Raw genomic sequence first — 11,886 nt, forward strand, 5'->3', positions numbered from 1 at the left:
TCCTAAAGATGAGTGATAGAATGGGAATGTCAGAGGGACCAGTCTGTTGGAGGAGATGAGATGGAATAAATTCACTTATGCAGGTAGAGGGGTACTTTTGGTAAGAAGGGCCACCTCTTCACCTGAGACAGGGCTGGAGGAGAAGATAGCAGCAGAAGGCATATGAGTGATATGAGACAAAGAGGGAGCTCTCAGCAAGTGGCCACAATTTTTGAGTAAAATATAAGGCAAGGTTCTTGGCCAAGCTGGTAGAGACATGGGGAGCCATGGGAGATTTGAGGAGAGGTGAAAAGGTCTGGAAGAGCCTCTGTGGTGAATAGAATTGATTAGGGAGGTATAAAAGAATTGTGTAGCAGCAGTGAAGTTCCAGTTGAAATTATGTAACACCAATTTATGGTGGACTCAGGATGGTTGAGTGATTTTCTCCACCGTCAGTCGACAACATGCATACAAGAGCAAAGAACAAAGGCTGTAAGGCACAAGCAGCAATATGTTAAGGAATCTAGGGCCTCAAGAAGAGGACAGTGTAGAGTTGAACTGGTTCACCAAGGGGTCAAGATGTGGAAGAGAGAGTGTGCCTAGTGCAAAGGTGATGGCCTGGGAGAGGACTGAGGGGTTAAGATCAAGATATGGAAGAAGAACAGGATTTGCTACTAGAAGGCAGAGGAAGAAGGGGATAGTTAATAGACTGCGATCAGATAAGGGAATTTCTGAATATTTAAACATGGAGGTGGTACTTTTGTAGGCCATAGAAAGATCAAGATTATGACCATCTTTATGTATGTTGAGGTGGGGTAGGATGAGAAATGGGAGAGGTAGGGTGTTTGAGAGTCTCAGTATGAATGTTGAAGTCCCCTAGTACGAGGGAGGAGTTGGGGAAGAAAGACTGTGCATCAGGCACTGAACTCCTTTTAGAAAGAAAAGGAGAATCCTGGAGGTATGTTTACAAGGGCTACCAGGATTTGGGTGATAGATGTGGATTATATGGACTCGAAAGGAGAAGAGGTGACTAAGTGATGATAGAACCTGAAGTGGCAATGGAAAGCAAATCTCATTCTAATTCCTCCACCTTGATCAGTAAGTGGAAGAGAATGAGTAAAAGTGCAGCCAGTGCTGGGAAGGATGGCCAGTCGGGAACTAGGTCTCCTTTAGACAACTCAGATTCAGGAAGCAAGAGCTTGGAGGAGATGGTATGGTGTTACTCTCCTTCTCCAAGGTTTGATGGAGCGGTGTCCTCTCCCCACAAGAGACTAGAAAGATGGAAGGGCACTTCCTGCCTTCCCATGGAGGCTAGAGACCAGGCAGGAGATGCCCCTGGGCACACTGGTACACCAAGGGCACACCTCTCCAATTGGTCATTTAAGTGCGGTCTCTCATAAGCATCTCCAGGGCAGGAGCAATGGTTTGGCCTTTCTGTGCATTCCAGTGCTTAGCACATGACCTGACAGACTGCTGTTGTTCAGTTGTGTCCAACTCTTTGTGACCCCATGAACTATACTGTTCATGGAGTTCTTTTTTTTTTTCAACTAATTTACTTATTTTAGTTTTCAACATTCATTTCCACAAGATTTCGAGTTCCACATTTTCTCTTCATCTCTCCCCTCCCCTCTACCCCCATATGGCATGCATTCTGATTACTCACCCTTCCCCCAGTCTGCCATCTCCTCTATCACTCTCCCTTTCCCTCCCATCCCCCTCCCCCTCACTTTCCTATAGGGCAAGATAGATGTCTGTACCCTATTGCCTGTGCATCTTATTTCCCAGTTGCATGTAAAAACAGTTTTTTAACACTTTGAGTTCCAAATTCTCTCCCTTCCCCCCCTCCCAACCTCATTGAGAAAGCAAGCAATTCAATATAGGTTATACACGTGTAGTTATTCAAAACAACACTTCCATAATAGTCATGTTGTGACTAACTATATTTCCCTCCATCCGATCCCACCCCCCACTTATTCTATTCTCTCCTTAGACCCTGTCCCTTTTCAAATGTGTTTGCTTCAGACTACCTCCTCCCTGCATCTGCCCTCCCTTCTATCATCCTCCCCTTTTATCCCCTTCCCCCTACTTTCCTGTAGGGTATGATATCCAATTGAATGTGTATATTATTCCCTCCTTAAGCCAAATCCAATGAGAGTAAGGTTCACTCGTTCCCTCTCACCTCCTTCCAGTCCCCCTCCATTGTAAAAGCTTTTTCTTGCCATCTAGCTGACACAGTCTGACACATATTAAATACTTAATAAATTCTTGTTGACTGACAGAAACAAAGTGAATGCCAATGAACTGGGAAAACAGCTTAAATTATATTATGTGCATGTGGAGTATTGTACCATAAGAAATGGCAAAAAGATGAATTCAGAGAAACCTGGAAGACTTGTATGAACTGATACAGAATGAAATGAGTAGAACCAGCAGAAAAATTTATACAATAACTATAACATTATCAAGGAAAAAAAAAAAACCTTTGAAAGACCTAAACTCTGCTCAATACAATTGGAATCATGACTCCAGAAGATTGATGATGGAGTAAATTTTCTGTCTCTTGACAAAGAAATGATAAACTATAAGTACAAAATGAGACAGACAACACATACCATATGTGAAACCAGAGCATTGGATTTCTGTACTGAAGGCTCAGCGGGTTATTTCCAATTCATACCAAGTCCCTAATCCCTGTAGGAAAAACTCCAGATATTTTAGGGGGGTAATTTGGGATTAAGAGTTTCTTTGTCTGGTTGGGGTGGCTTAATTTTCCTTTTCTCCAATTTTTTGATAGCTTTGCTTTAGTTCATTTTTTTTTTTAATTTTCAAATGTTTTCTACTAGGCCCTTTTAAAGTAATAAGCAACCAATAATCCCAGGTAAACTGTATAGAATGTCCTTTATCGAGTTTGTACAGCTCTATATTTAGCTATTGTGAGGTATAAATTTGGATCTGTATTGTATAAGATCTTAGCCATGTTGACTATTCTGAGACTCTTTTGTACATAACACTTGGGTAGCAAGTGAAAAAATAATGCTTGAGCTTCCAAGGGATCCCAGAGGACTTTGCTGAGGGATTGGGGATGTGAAAATAAACTGAAATTTTAAAAAATGCACCCTGGGTTACTTGCTGAGAACAATAAATTTTAGGTTAGGAGAGAACATAAGATATTCCCCACCTTGAAGCATGCACAGATATTTTCTGCCTGCCCCAGGCATGTCTCAGAAATTCAAACTTGTGGAGAGAGACATCCCCTGCCTGTTTCCAGCTACACAGTACTCATCAGTGGTTTGAGTCTCCTTGGTTGATTGCTGATCCAAAAAAAATAACAAATAAATAAAGTTGGTGATGTGGGATGTCTATCAGGGCAGCAAATGAAGCTTCCAGTGGGCACATTTTTTCAAGGAAGCTCTAAATGGGAATCTAGGAAGCAGTGTTATGAGATGGGAACCAGCTTTCATTGAGTGGCAAAGGAAGGAAGAGTAAGAAAGGTAGAGGTTTAAGATGATAGGAAATCTGTTATTTATAAAGCAGGAATTCCAGAGGACACAATGGAAAGTGCAGGCAGATCTGCAGCACGACATTTACAGGATATTGGGGCAAGGGGAGTTAAAGGGAGTTGGGACTATTGTAACCATTGCAGAGTGAGTTCAGGCAGAGTCATCAGTATTTAAAGAGCAGTTAGTTGAGAAAATCAAGTGATTAGACTGTCCAAGTGCCAAACTGGTGGTAGGTGATGTATCCTGTGAGAGCCTCAAACAGGTACAAGACCTCAGTCAGATGTCAGTGGTGCCCTGCCTGTCCTGTACAAAGCCTTGAGAAGTTGGAGGTGGAGAGGGGCTTGTCCTATGGCAGGCCAGCTCTAGAAAAGATCTAGGAGGCCATGGAAGCCAGAGGTGGGTGGCAATGTCAGGACCTAGGGTAGGGAAAAGAGAAGCCATATTCTTTGGTGAATTACCCAGGGCTGGAGATAGTCCTAAAATTCATTCTCTGACCAACCGGGTCATTGGCATTAAATTCTTTAGTCTCCATTTAACTTTGAATCCTTTCTTTCCCTTTATTCATCATAACCTTGTCACATTGTACTCAGCAAAGCTTATGTTTGACATTTCTGCTTTTCTAAATTTGATTACGAGGAGTTTATGTCCTGGTGTATGTTTGGTTTTTGCAGAGGTGTGATACAAAACAAGTTTCCTTGAATGTTCATTTCCTTTGCCATTCAGCAATGATCAGTGATAACTAACTTTTCTGAAATTCTTTGGAGGAATTTTTTTTTATCTTTTTGTTAAATTTGTCTAGTCTGAAGCAAGCCCAAGGAGGTTTCCAATAATTATAATGTTACTATCTATTTCTCCATTTGATTCAATTAACTTTTCCTTTCAATACTTAGATACTGTGCCATTCAGCACATTGTGTTTTGTGTTGTTATCTTGTCTGTGGTGCCTTAAGTATAATGTAGTTCCCTTCTTTATCCCTTTTAACCATTTCTGTTTTTACAGTTGCTTTGTCTAACATCAAGATTGCTACACCTGCTTTTTTGAGTTTACCAGAAGCTAAATAAATTGTGGTCTAGCCCAGCATTTTTGTTGTGTGAATCTTTGTTTCAAGTGTGTTTCTTACAAAAGGAAAAAAAAACCATGTTGAATTCTACCTTTAACACACACAATCTAGATATAGATAGATATGCATATATATTATATCCAAATACATTATATATATGCACATGTATATACACATATAACATTTTTAATTTAGCAAGACTTCTTTGATGTTGAAATGAAGAAACATTGACCTGTTCGTTCACACAAAAATCAGGATGCTAAGGCAATCCTCGAAAGTCTTAAAAGCATATTTTAGATAAATCCTCCTGAAATAGAGTTCACAGTCTTTGCTTGGAAGAAAGATACTTAAACAATATATTTGTCAAATGCAACTGCACAGCTAAGCAACAGCCCTATATTGGAAACAATAACATCAGGGGCTAAAAGGACTTTTTTTTGCCTCAAAATTTGATCTCTCCTTTAGTTTCTCTTTTGACTCCACCCAGGCTTCATCAATGGGTCTCTTCATTTCATCTTCTCCGTCTTCATAAGTCTTCTGTAGTACCTTTATAACCACCGGTTTGGGTGATCCCAATTCTGTTCCAACTTCTTTTTGCATAATTCAAGAACTGTATCACTCTTAATCTCTCAAACTACCTTCCACAGAGATTAGCTTCAAGGTGGTTGTAGAGTAGTTTTTCCCCATTTAGATTCTTTACCAAAAGCTCAAATGGCCTCTCTGTGAATTGCACCTATGTATTCTCAGTGGGGATTTGATAAACACTAGTTAAGGTAATGTATCTACATTATTTTGTAATAATATGTTTTCATTTTTTTTCACAAATGTTTTGAATTGATCTATCCATGACTATTGATTTTCACTGTATAACCAACTGAAATGGGGGCAACTACAGCTGTCAACTTCTCATTACCTCTCCAGTTACCTCTCCAATCCATTCTGCCACCTTGTGTTTGATCCCTGTCTACAATTTGGATTTATCTGCTGTCAGAGCATCATGGACTACCAGCACTCTCCCCTCTTCCACGTTCTTCTGTAGCTCCTCTAAAGCTGATGTCATGGTTTGTGACCACTGCTGGGACAAGACGAGCTTGGGTGTGGGCCCGGGCTGGGATCCTGAAGAGGGGTGGCTCAGCTGCTCCCACAGCCACAGGCACTACCTGAGTACAGACCAGACTGGCTTGAGCAGCTCTCAGCATTGCTCGTACAAGGCTGACTTCTGTTTTTCAGTCCATCCTACTGTCTTCCTCCCTGTAACATGTGAGCTCGTTCCATTCACATTAATAATTATGATTTTCATTTATTTCCCTCTTTTATATTCTTATAAGTTTTCCATTTATAGCAGCTCTTTTTGTGGTAGCAAAGAATTGGGGTGCCCATTATTGAGGAATGGCTGAACAAATTGTGGTATATGAACATAATGCAATATTATCGTGCTCTAAGAAATGATCCAAGAAATGATTTCAGAGAAATTTGGGAAGACTTGTATGAAAGAGAGTGACCTGATCAGAGCCACAAGAACAATTTTTTGGGGGGGGAGGTAGCAAGGTGGTCAGGGTTAAGTGACTTGCCCACGTCACACAGCTATCATGTCAAGTGTCTGAGGCTGAATTTGAACTCGGGTCCTCCCAACTCCAGGGCCAGTGCTCTATCCCCTGTGCCACCTTGCTGCCCCAAGAGCATTTTATATAACCAACATTATTATTATTACAAAAAAAAAAACTATGAAAGACTTTAGAACTGATCGCTGCAACCACCAACCATGATTTCAGGGAATGCATGATGATTTCCCGACAGAGGCAGTTAAGTGGCACAGGAATAGAGCCATTGGACACAGAGTCAGGAAGACCAGAGTTATATCCAGCTTCAAACTCTTACTAGCTGTGCGATCCTGGGCAAGTCACCTTAAAAAAAAAAACCCTATTTGCCTCAGTTTCCTCAACTATAAAATGGAAATGATAGGCAGGATAGATAAGGTAGGAAGCACCTACCTTAAAGGATTGCTGTGAAGATTAATTAAGAAAATATTTGTAAAGCACCTAGCACCTACTGAGTGCATGTTTCCTTCTTTTCCCCTTCCCAGATAGGTGATAGCCTCAGAGTTAAGACTGAAAAAGAAAATTTTTTTTAATGTAGCCAGTGAGGAAATTTGTCCTGCCTAACAGTATGTTTATAATGGGGATTTTGTGTTTCTTTTTTTCTCAGTGCAGGAGCATGGGGAAAAGGAAGTGAAAGAGAGAGAAAGTAGCATTTCATTGCAGAAAAAAAACTTAGAAATTTAATTTTTTGAAAAAGAAAGGGAAAGAACTAAAAAAATGTTAACTTAAAAAGGTTTTCCTACCTTTACTCTCCATGCCCTGCTTTACAAAGAAGGTAGTGAAAAAGAATGACTGTGGTCAACACTTTTTAATCTCCTCTTTATGCACACCCTTCTGAAGTTAGTTCATTTTACTTGCAATAATAGTCTTAAACCACCTTTCCTCATCCTGTGTCCACTTGTTTCACTATTGAATTTAATGTATTTCTAAGACTTCTTTTTTAATTTTTTTGCTTTTTTTTTTTTTGGAAGGGGGAAGGCAGGGCATTTGGGGTTAAGTGACTTGTCCAAGGTCACAAGGCTAGTGTAAAGTGTCTGAGGCTGGATTTGAACTCAGGTCCTCCTAACTCCAAGTCCCATGCTCTATTCACTGTGCCACCTAGCCACCCCGATTTTAATGTATTTCTATGCTAAACTTTATGTTTGTGTGTGTTCAGCCCTCCCTGGCCCAGTTCAGATAAGAGTGAGATTCATCCAATTGCTCTTCTACACACACACACACACACCCCTTCCTTCATGTTACTATAATGTACTTCTCCTTGTATGGTTCAATGTTAAGAAATAAGTTCCCTCATCTTCCTCATTTCTTTCCCGATGTCTTCCTTTTTCCCTCCCTTTTTTTTTTCCTGAACAAAACCATAAGCCAGGCATTGTTTGTCTTATTTGACTCCTTCTGTAGTCTTTATAATCAGTAGAATTGTGAACATCTCTTCTATAAGAGTGGAAGCAATCATTTAACTCCTCATTGCTCAAAGTATTTACCTTTCTAGGTTCCTATTAACTCTTCTCTTTGTATTTCAAAGTTTCTACTCAGCTCTTCAGTAATATTTGAAAGTCTTCTTCTATTTGATGTTCAGTGTTTCTCCCTGAAGGATTATAATTAATCTTACAGGGTAAGTTATTCTTGGATACAAACCTTTATTTTTGCCTTTAGGAATATCATACTCAAAGTCTTTTTTTTCCTCCTGCTCCTTAGTAGCTGCTGTCAAGTCTTGTGTGATCCTAACTGGTCTCCCGGTACTTAAATGCTTTCTTGCTGCTTGTAGTATTTTTTCTTTGACCTAGAAGCTTTCAATTTAGGTTATGACCCTGGGAATTTTCAATTTATAATTTTTTTAAACATAATATCCTCTTTTTTCCTAGTCTAATGACTAGTAAGAATAAGTTATATGCCCTCCTATAATCTAGTATTTTTACTTCATTAAAATACAAAAAATGAAAAAGAATAAAAACTCCCTCACCCCCCATTTTTTTTTAAACTCAAGGACTAATGATTTTGGAAATTTGGGGTATAAGTCAATGCCCATGTAACACCTCCAGACATTTTGGAAAGTCATGAATCCAGCAGGGCTGGTTTCAACATATTTCCGGTACTCTTAAAGAAAATCATTAACACAAATTAGCCCAAATTATTTATTGGCCTGCTACTACTGCAAGATAGCCCTAAAGGGGGACATGAGGAAGATAGATAGGGTGGAAATGTACTTTGTTTAGTTATGGTTTTCAGGGAATCTGATCATCTTTAAATTCATTCTTTTTTCTCCCTTGGTTTTTCCCTTTATTCCCTTTAATAGTAGCTACCTTATATTTCCTTCCTTTTTTTTAATCTTTTGACATTGTTCTAATATTTCTTGTCTTTTGAAGTCATTGTCAAGACAATTCAATAAGCGTTTTTTGTTCAGTCATTTCATTTTTGTCCAACTTTGAGTTTTCTCAGCAAAGTTAATAGAGTGTTTTGCCATTTCTTTCTCCAACTCATTTTACATATGAGGAAACTGAGGCAAACAGGGTCACACAGCTAACATTGGCTGTGTTAAGTTAAAAGCTAAGCAGTTTTACAAATATTATCTCATCTGATCCTCACAACAACCCTGGAAGGTAGATGCTATTATTATCCTCATTTTCCAGTTAAGGAAAATGAGGCAGTCAACAGTTAAGTAACTTGCACGGTCACATAACTAGTAAGTATTTGAGGCTAGATTTGAATTCAGGTCTTACTGGCTCCAGGGCTCTAGCTAGTACTGTCTCTCTGTGGCCAAACCATTTATTTTTCTGAGACTTTGCTTACACTTGTGTTGTTTTCTCTTCTGGGCTGACCTTTTGGGTGTTGCGTGACACACAGTGTTCCTTTATTATTCCATAGTTTTCTCCCTCCATTTACTCATATGGTCAACCTCAGTTATTGATTTGGGACTTTTTGTCAGGGCAGGCTCTTGGTTGGAGTAGTCCAGTCCTTTTTTATCCAGGCCAAGATTTTCTGAGCTGCTTCCACCTGCCTTCATGTACCTCTGCTCAAGACACTGGCTGGCAGGCAAAAGTTCCAGGGAGAGGACTGAAGTCTTCAAGGGCCTCCTTGATCATCCCTGGTAAGAAAGCCAATAGGCTGTATTGAGTAAGAAAGTATTGTGAAAGTACTGTGTCCCTGAATGGGTGCCACCTTTACTAGTTCCATTCCTCTCCCAGTGTCCAAAGGCTTCTGGCTATGCTCCTTGGAGTAGATGGAAAGGCTAGCTGTTATTTCTCTTTGGATTTCTTGGAAATTGTTTAATCTGGTGCCCTTTTTATGTCTTCAGTACGATAGAGCTTGGTTCCTCTGTAATTTTTATTATCATCAGCTTAACCATAACTTATTGACCCTGGGATCTTCTAAAAGCGATGCCAGCAGAGGTTTACCATGCTTGAAGAATACCAAGTACTATCTCTACGACAGACATCTGCTTCCTAAGGACTAGCCTATCTAAGGACATCACTAGTAGGCCAGACATGGGGGTTAATACTTTGGTCATAGCAACTCATAAAGAAAGTACAAAATGGTTTTTGCTCCAGTGCAGCCCCTGCTGCTTCTGCAGTGACAGTGGCAGAAAGATGCCAAAAATTATAGTTTTTAGACCAGTTATAAAATTAACATAATTGCTGATACTGTAAATGCAAGGTCCTTTTCCAATGACTAGGTGAATATACTATTAGAGAAGTTGAATTTTATTCATCTTGGCATTCTCACCAGAAACAAAACCAGGGGGAAAAAAAAAAGAAAGGTACGTCTCAGTGAGGAATGGGAGGAGATTTTCCCTCAGAAAGACAAATGAATGAGTTGGCTTAGTTGGTTTTAATGGGCAGGCATTCAAAGGCAACAAGAAACTTTATTTTGTGAGACCTGTGCTGTACTCATGATAAGTTTTACAAAATGACCACTTTGAAAAGAATTGTCACTTGCATCTGTTATAAAGGATGAAGAGGTAATGAAGTTCTGTAAATAATTCAATAAGGCCTTCTAAGTTCAATCAAGGTATACTTTAATATTCAGTACCTTTAGAAAATAAGAGAAGGCAAAAAATGTTTTTAAAAAACTGTAGGAGTAAGTAAGCAGAGAAGTCAGAGACCTGTAGCTTATACAGAAGCTTTATATAGAAACATTGTGAATGCTTTCTTTGTGAAAACAGGTGTAACTACACATGTATAACCTCTATTGAATCGCTTATCTTCCCATTAAGGGTAGATGACGAGGGAAGAAGGGAAAGAATCTGGAATTCAAAGTTTTAAAATCAAATATTAAAAAATGTATTATTATTATTACATGCAATTGGGAAATAAGATATATAGGCACTGGAGTATGGAAATCCATATTGCCCTACTGGAAAGTCAGAGGGGGGAAGGCGGAAGATATAGGAGAGAGCAGATTGGGGGAGGGGGTATTCAGTGGGATCTCTGTTTTGGGGTGGTGGGTAGGGGAAAGATGGGGAGAAATTTTGTAACTCAAAATCTTATGGAAATGAATGTTGTAAACTAAAAATAAACAAAAATTAAAAAAAATAGAATGAGTAATTAGCCGTGTGACCTTGGGCAAGTCACTTAACCCCAATTGCCCTCCAAAAAGCAAAAAATAAAATGAGAGTTGGAAAAAAAAAGTTACAAGGCAGCTGGATGTGGTTAGAATCAAGTAACATCACTAAAGACATAATTGACTATATTCAAGCAAAGGAAATGATAAGTTACCAATGCAGACTGTTGGCTTGTTGGAACAAATATTAAAATCAGAACCTAGAACAGGAAGCTGACATGGTGAACAGAAAGATATTGAAGTCAGGAAGACCTAGGCTCAAGCTTTGCCTTTGACAGTATGATCTATACAAGTCACACCTTCTCAGTGCCCTCAGGCAACTGGCTAAGACTACAAGTTGCGCACGTGACTTTCCAGTCTGTCACAAAGAAGAGAGTTTTCACACTGGGAGTTCTCTACAACGATGAAATTCAACCCAGCCCCAGAAAAACAAATCAATGCAAAATTAGAATTCTGAACTCTGAATTCCAATTGAAAAGGTTGTATAGAGGAAAGAGAAGAGCTTGAGGAATGAGGCAGATTTGGAAAGTTTTGGAATTGGAAAGAAGGTCAGAAATCAGATTTGGAGAGGAGTAATTTGGGAGCTCTTCAGGCAGGGGTGGGCGGGAAGGGAAGGAGGACTTGAGTATAAGACTCAGTCTGAAGGAAGAGAAAGATTCAAGGAAAAACTTCTAAAGAGGGGGAAAGAATTTGGGTCTATCAGGTGCTATAGAGAGTTACAAGGTGGCATCAGTAGCTTTACCAAAAGATACAACATTCTATTTAAGCAGAGAAAATGATGTTACCAAAGTTACTCTATGTCAAGTTACTACAAAATGGTCAAAATCTTGATAGGATGCTAAAAAGGCGAAAAGGAGAATGAAAACTGGACTTGCATTCTCCAAAAAATGAGGATCTCACTTCCAGCTAATACGGAGAGCAGGAAAAATTTTTGCTGTGCCTTGGACTGATGGCTTCAGTAGAAACACAAACAAGTGACAGCAGCAGTGCTCAATGTGCAGGGTTGCCGGTCTCTGAAAAGAGAAGATAAAGAAGGCCAAGGAACTGGTCACTATAGTCTCCAAGTTATCATGAGCAACAAAATATTACTTTAAACTGGAGGAAAAAGTGGGGAGGGAACTTCAGTGTGAAAACCAAGAACAAGAATCTAAAGAGGCAAATATGAATTCTGAACTGTGCCAAAAGATGTAAG

General features: G+C 39.4%; 1 pseudogene; it reads right to left on the reverse strand.

Moving 5' to 3' along the window:
• Window positions 1-4,685: 4,685 nt before the first annotated feature.
• Window positions 4,686-6,555, reverse strand: LOC138167225 (calcyclin-binding protein-like; annotated as a pseudogene).
• Window positions 6,556-11,886: the final 5,331 nt, after the last annotated feature.

Source organism: Petaurus breviceps, unplaced genomic scaffold (assembly GCF_028583685.1).
Source record: "Petaurus breviceps papuanus isolate PSGF00001 unplaced genomic scaffold, PetGlider_PUasm1.0 229, whole genome shotgun sequence".
NCBI classification, from domain to species: domain Eukaryota; kingdom Metazoa; phylum Chordata; class Mammalia; order Diprotodontia; family Petauridae; genus Petaurus; species Petaurus breviceps.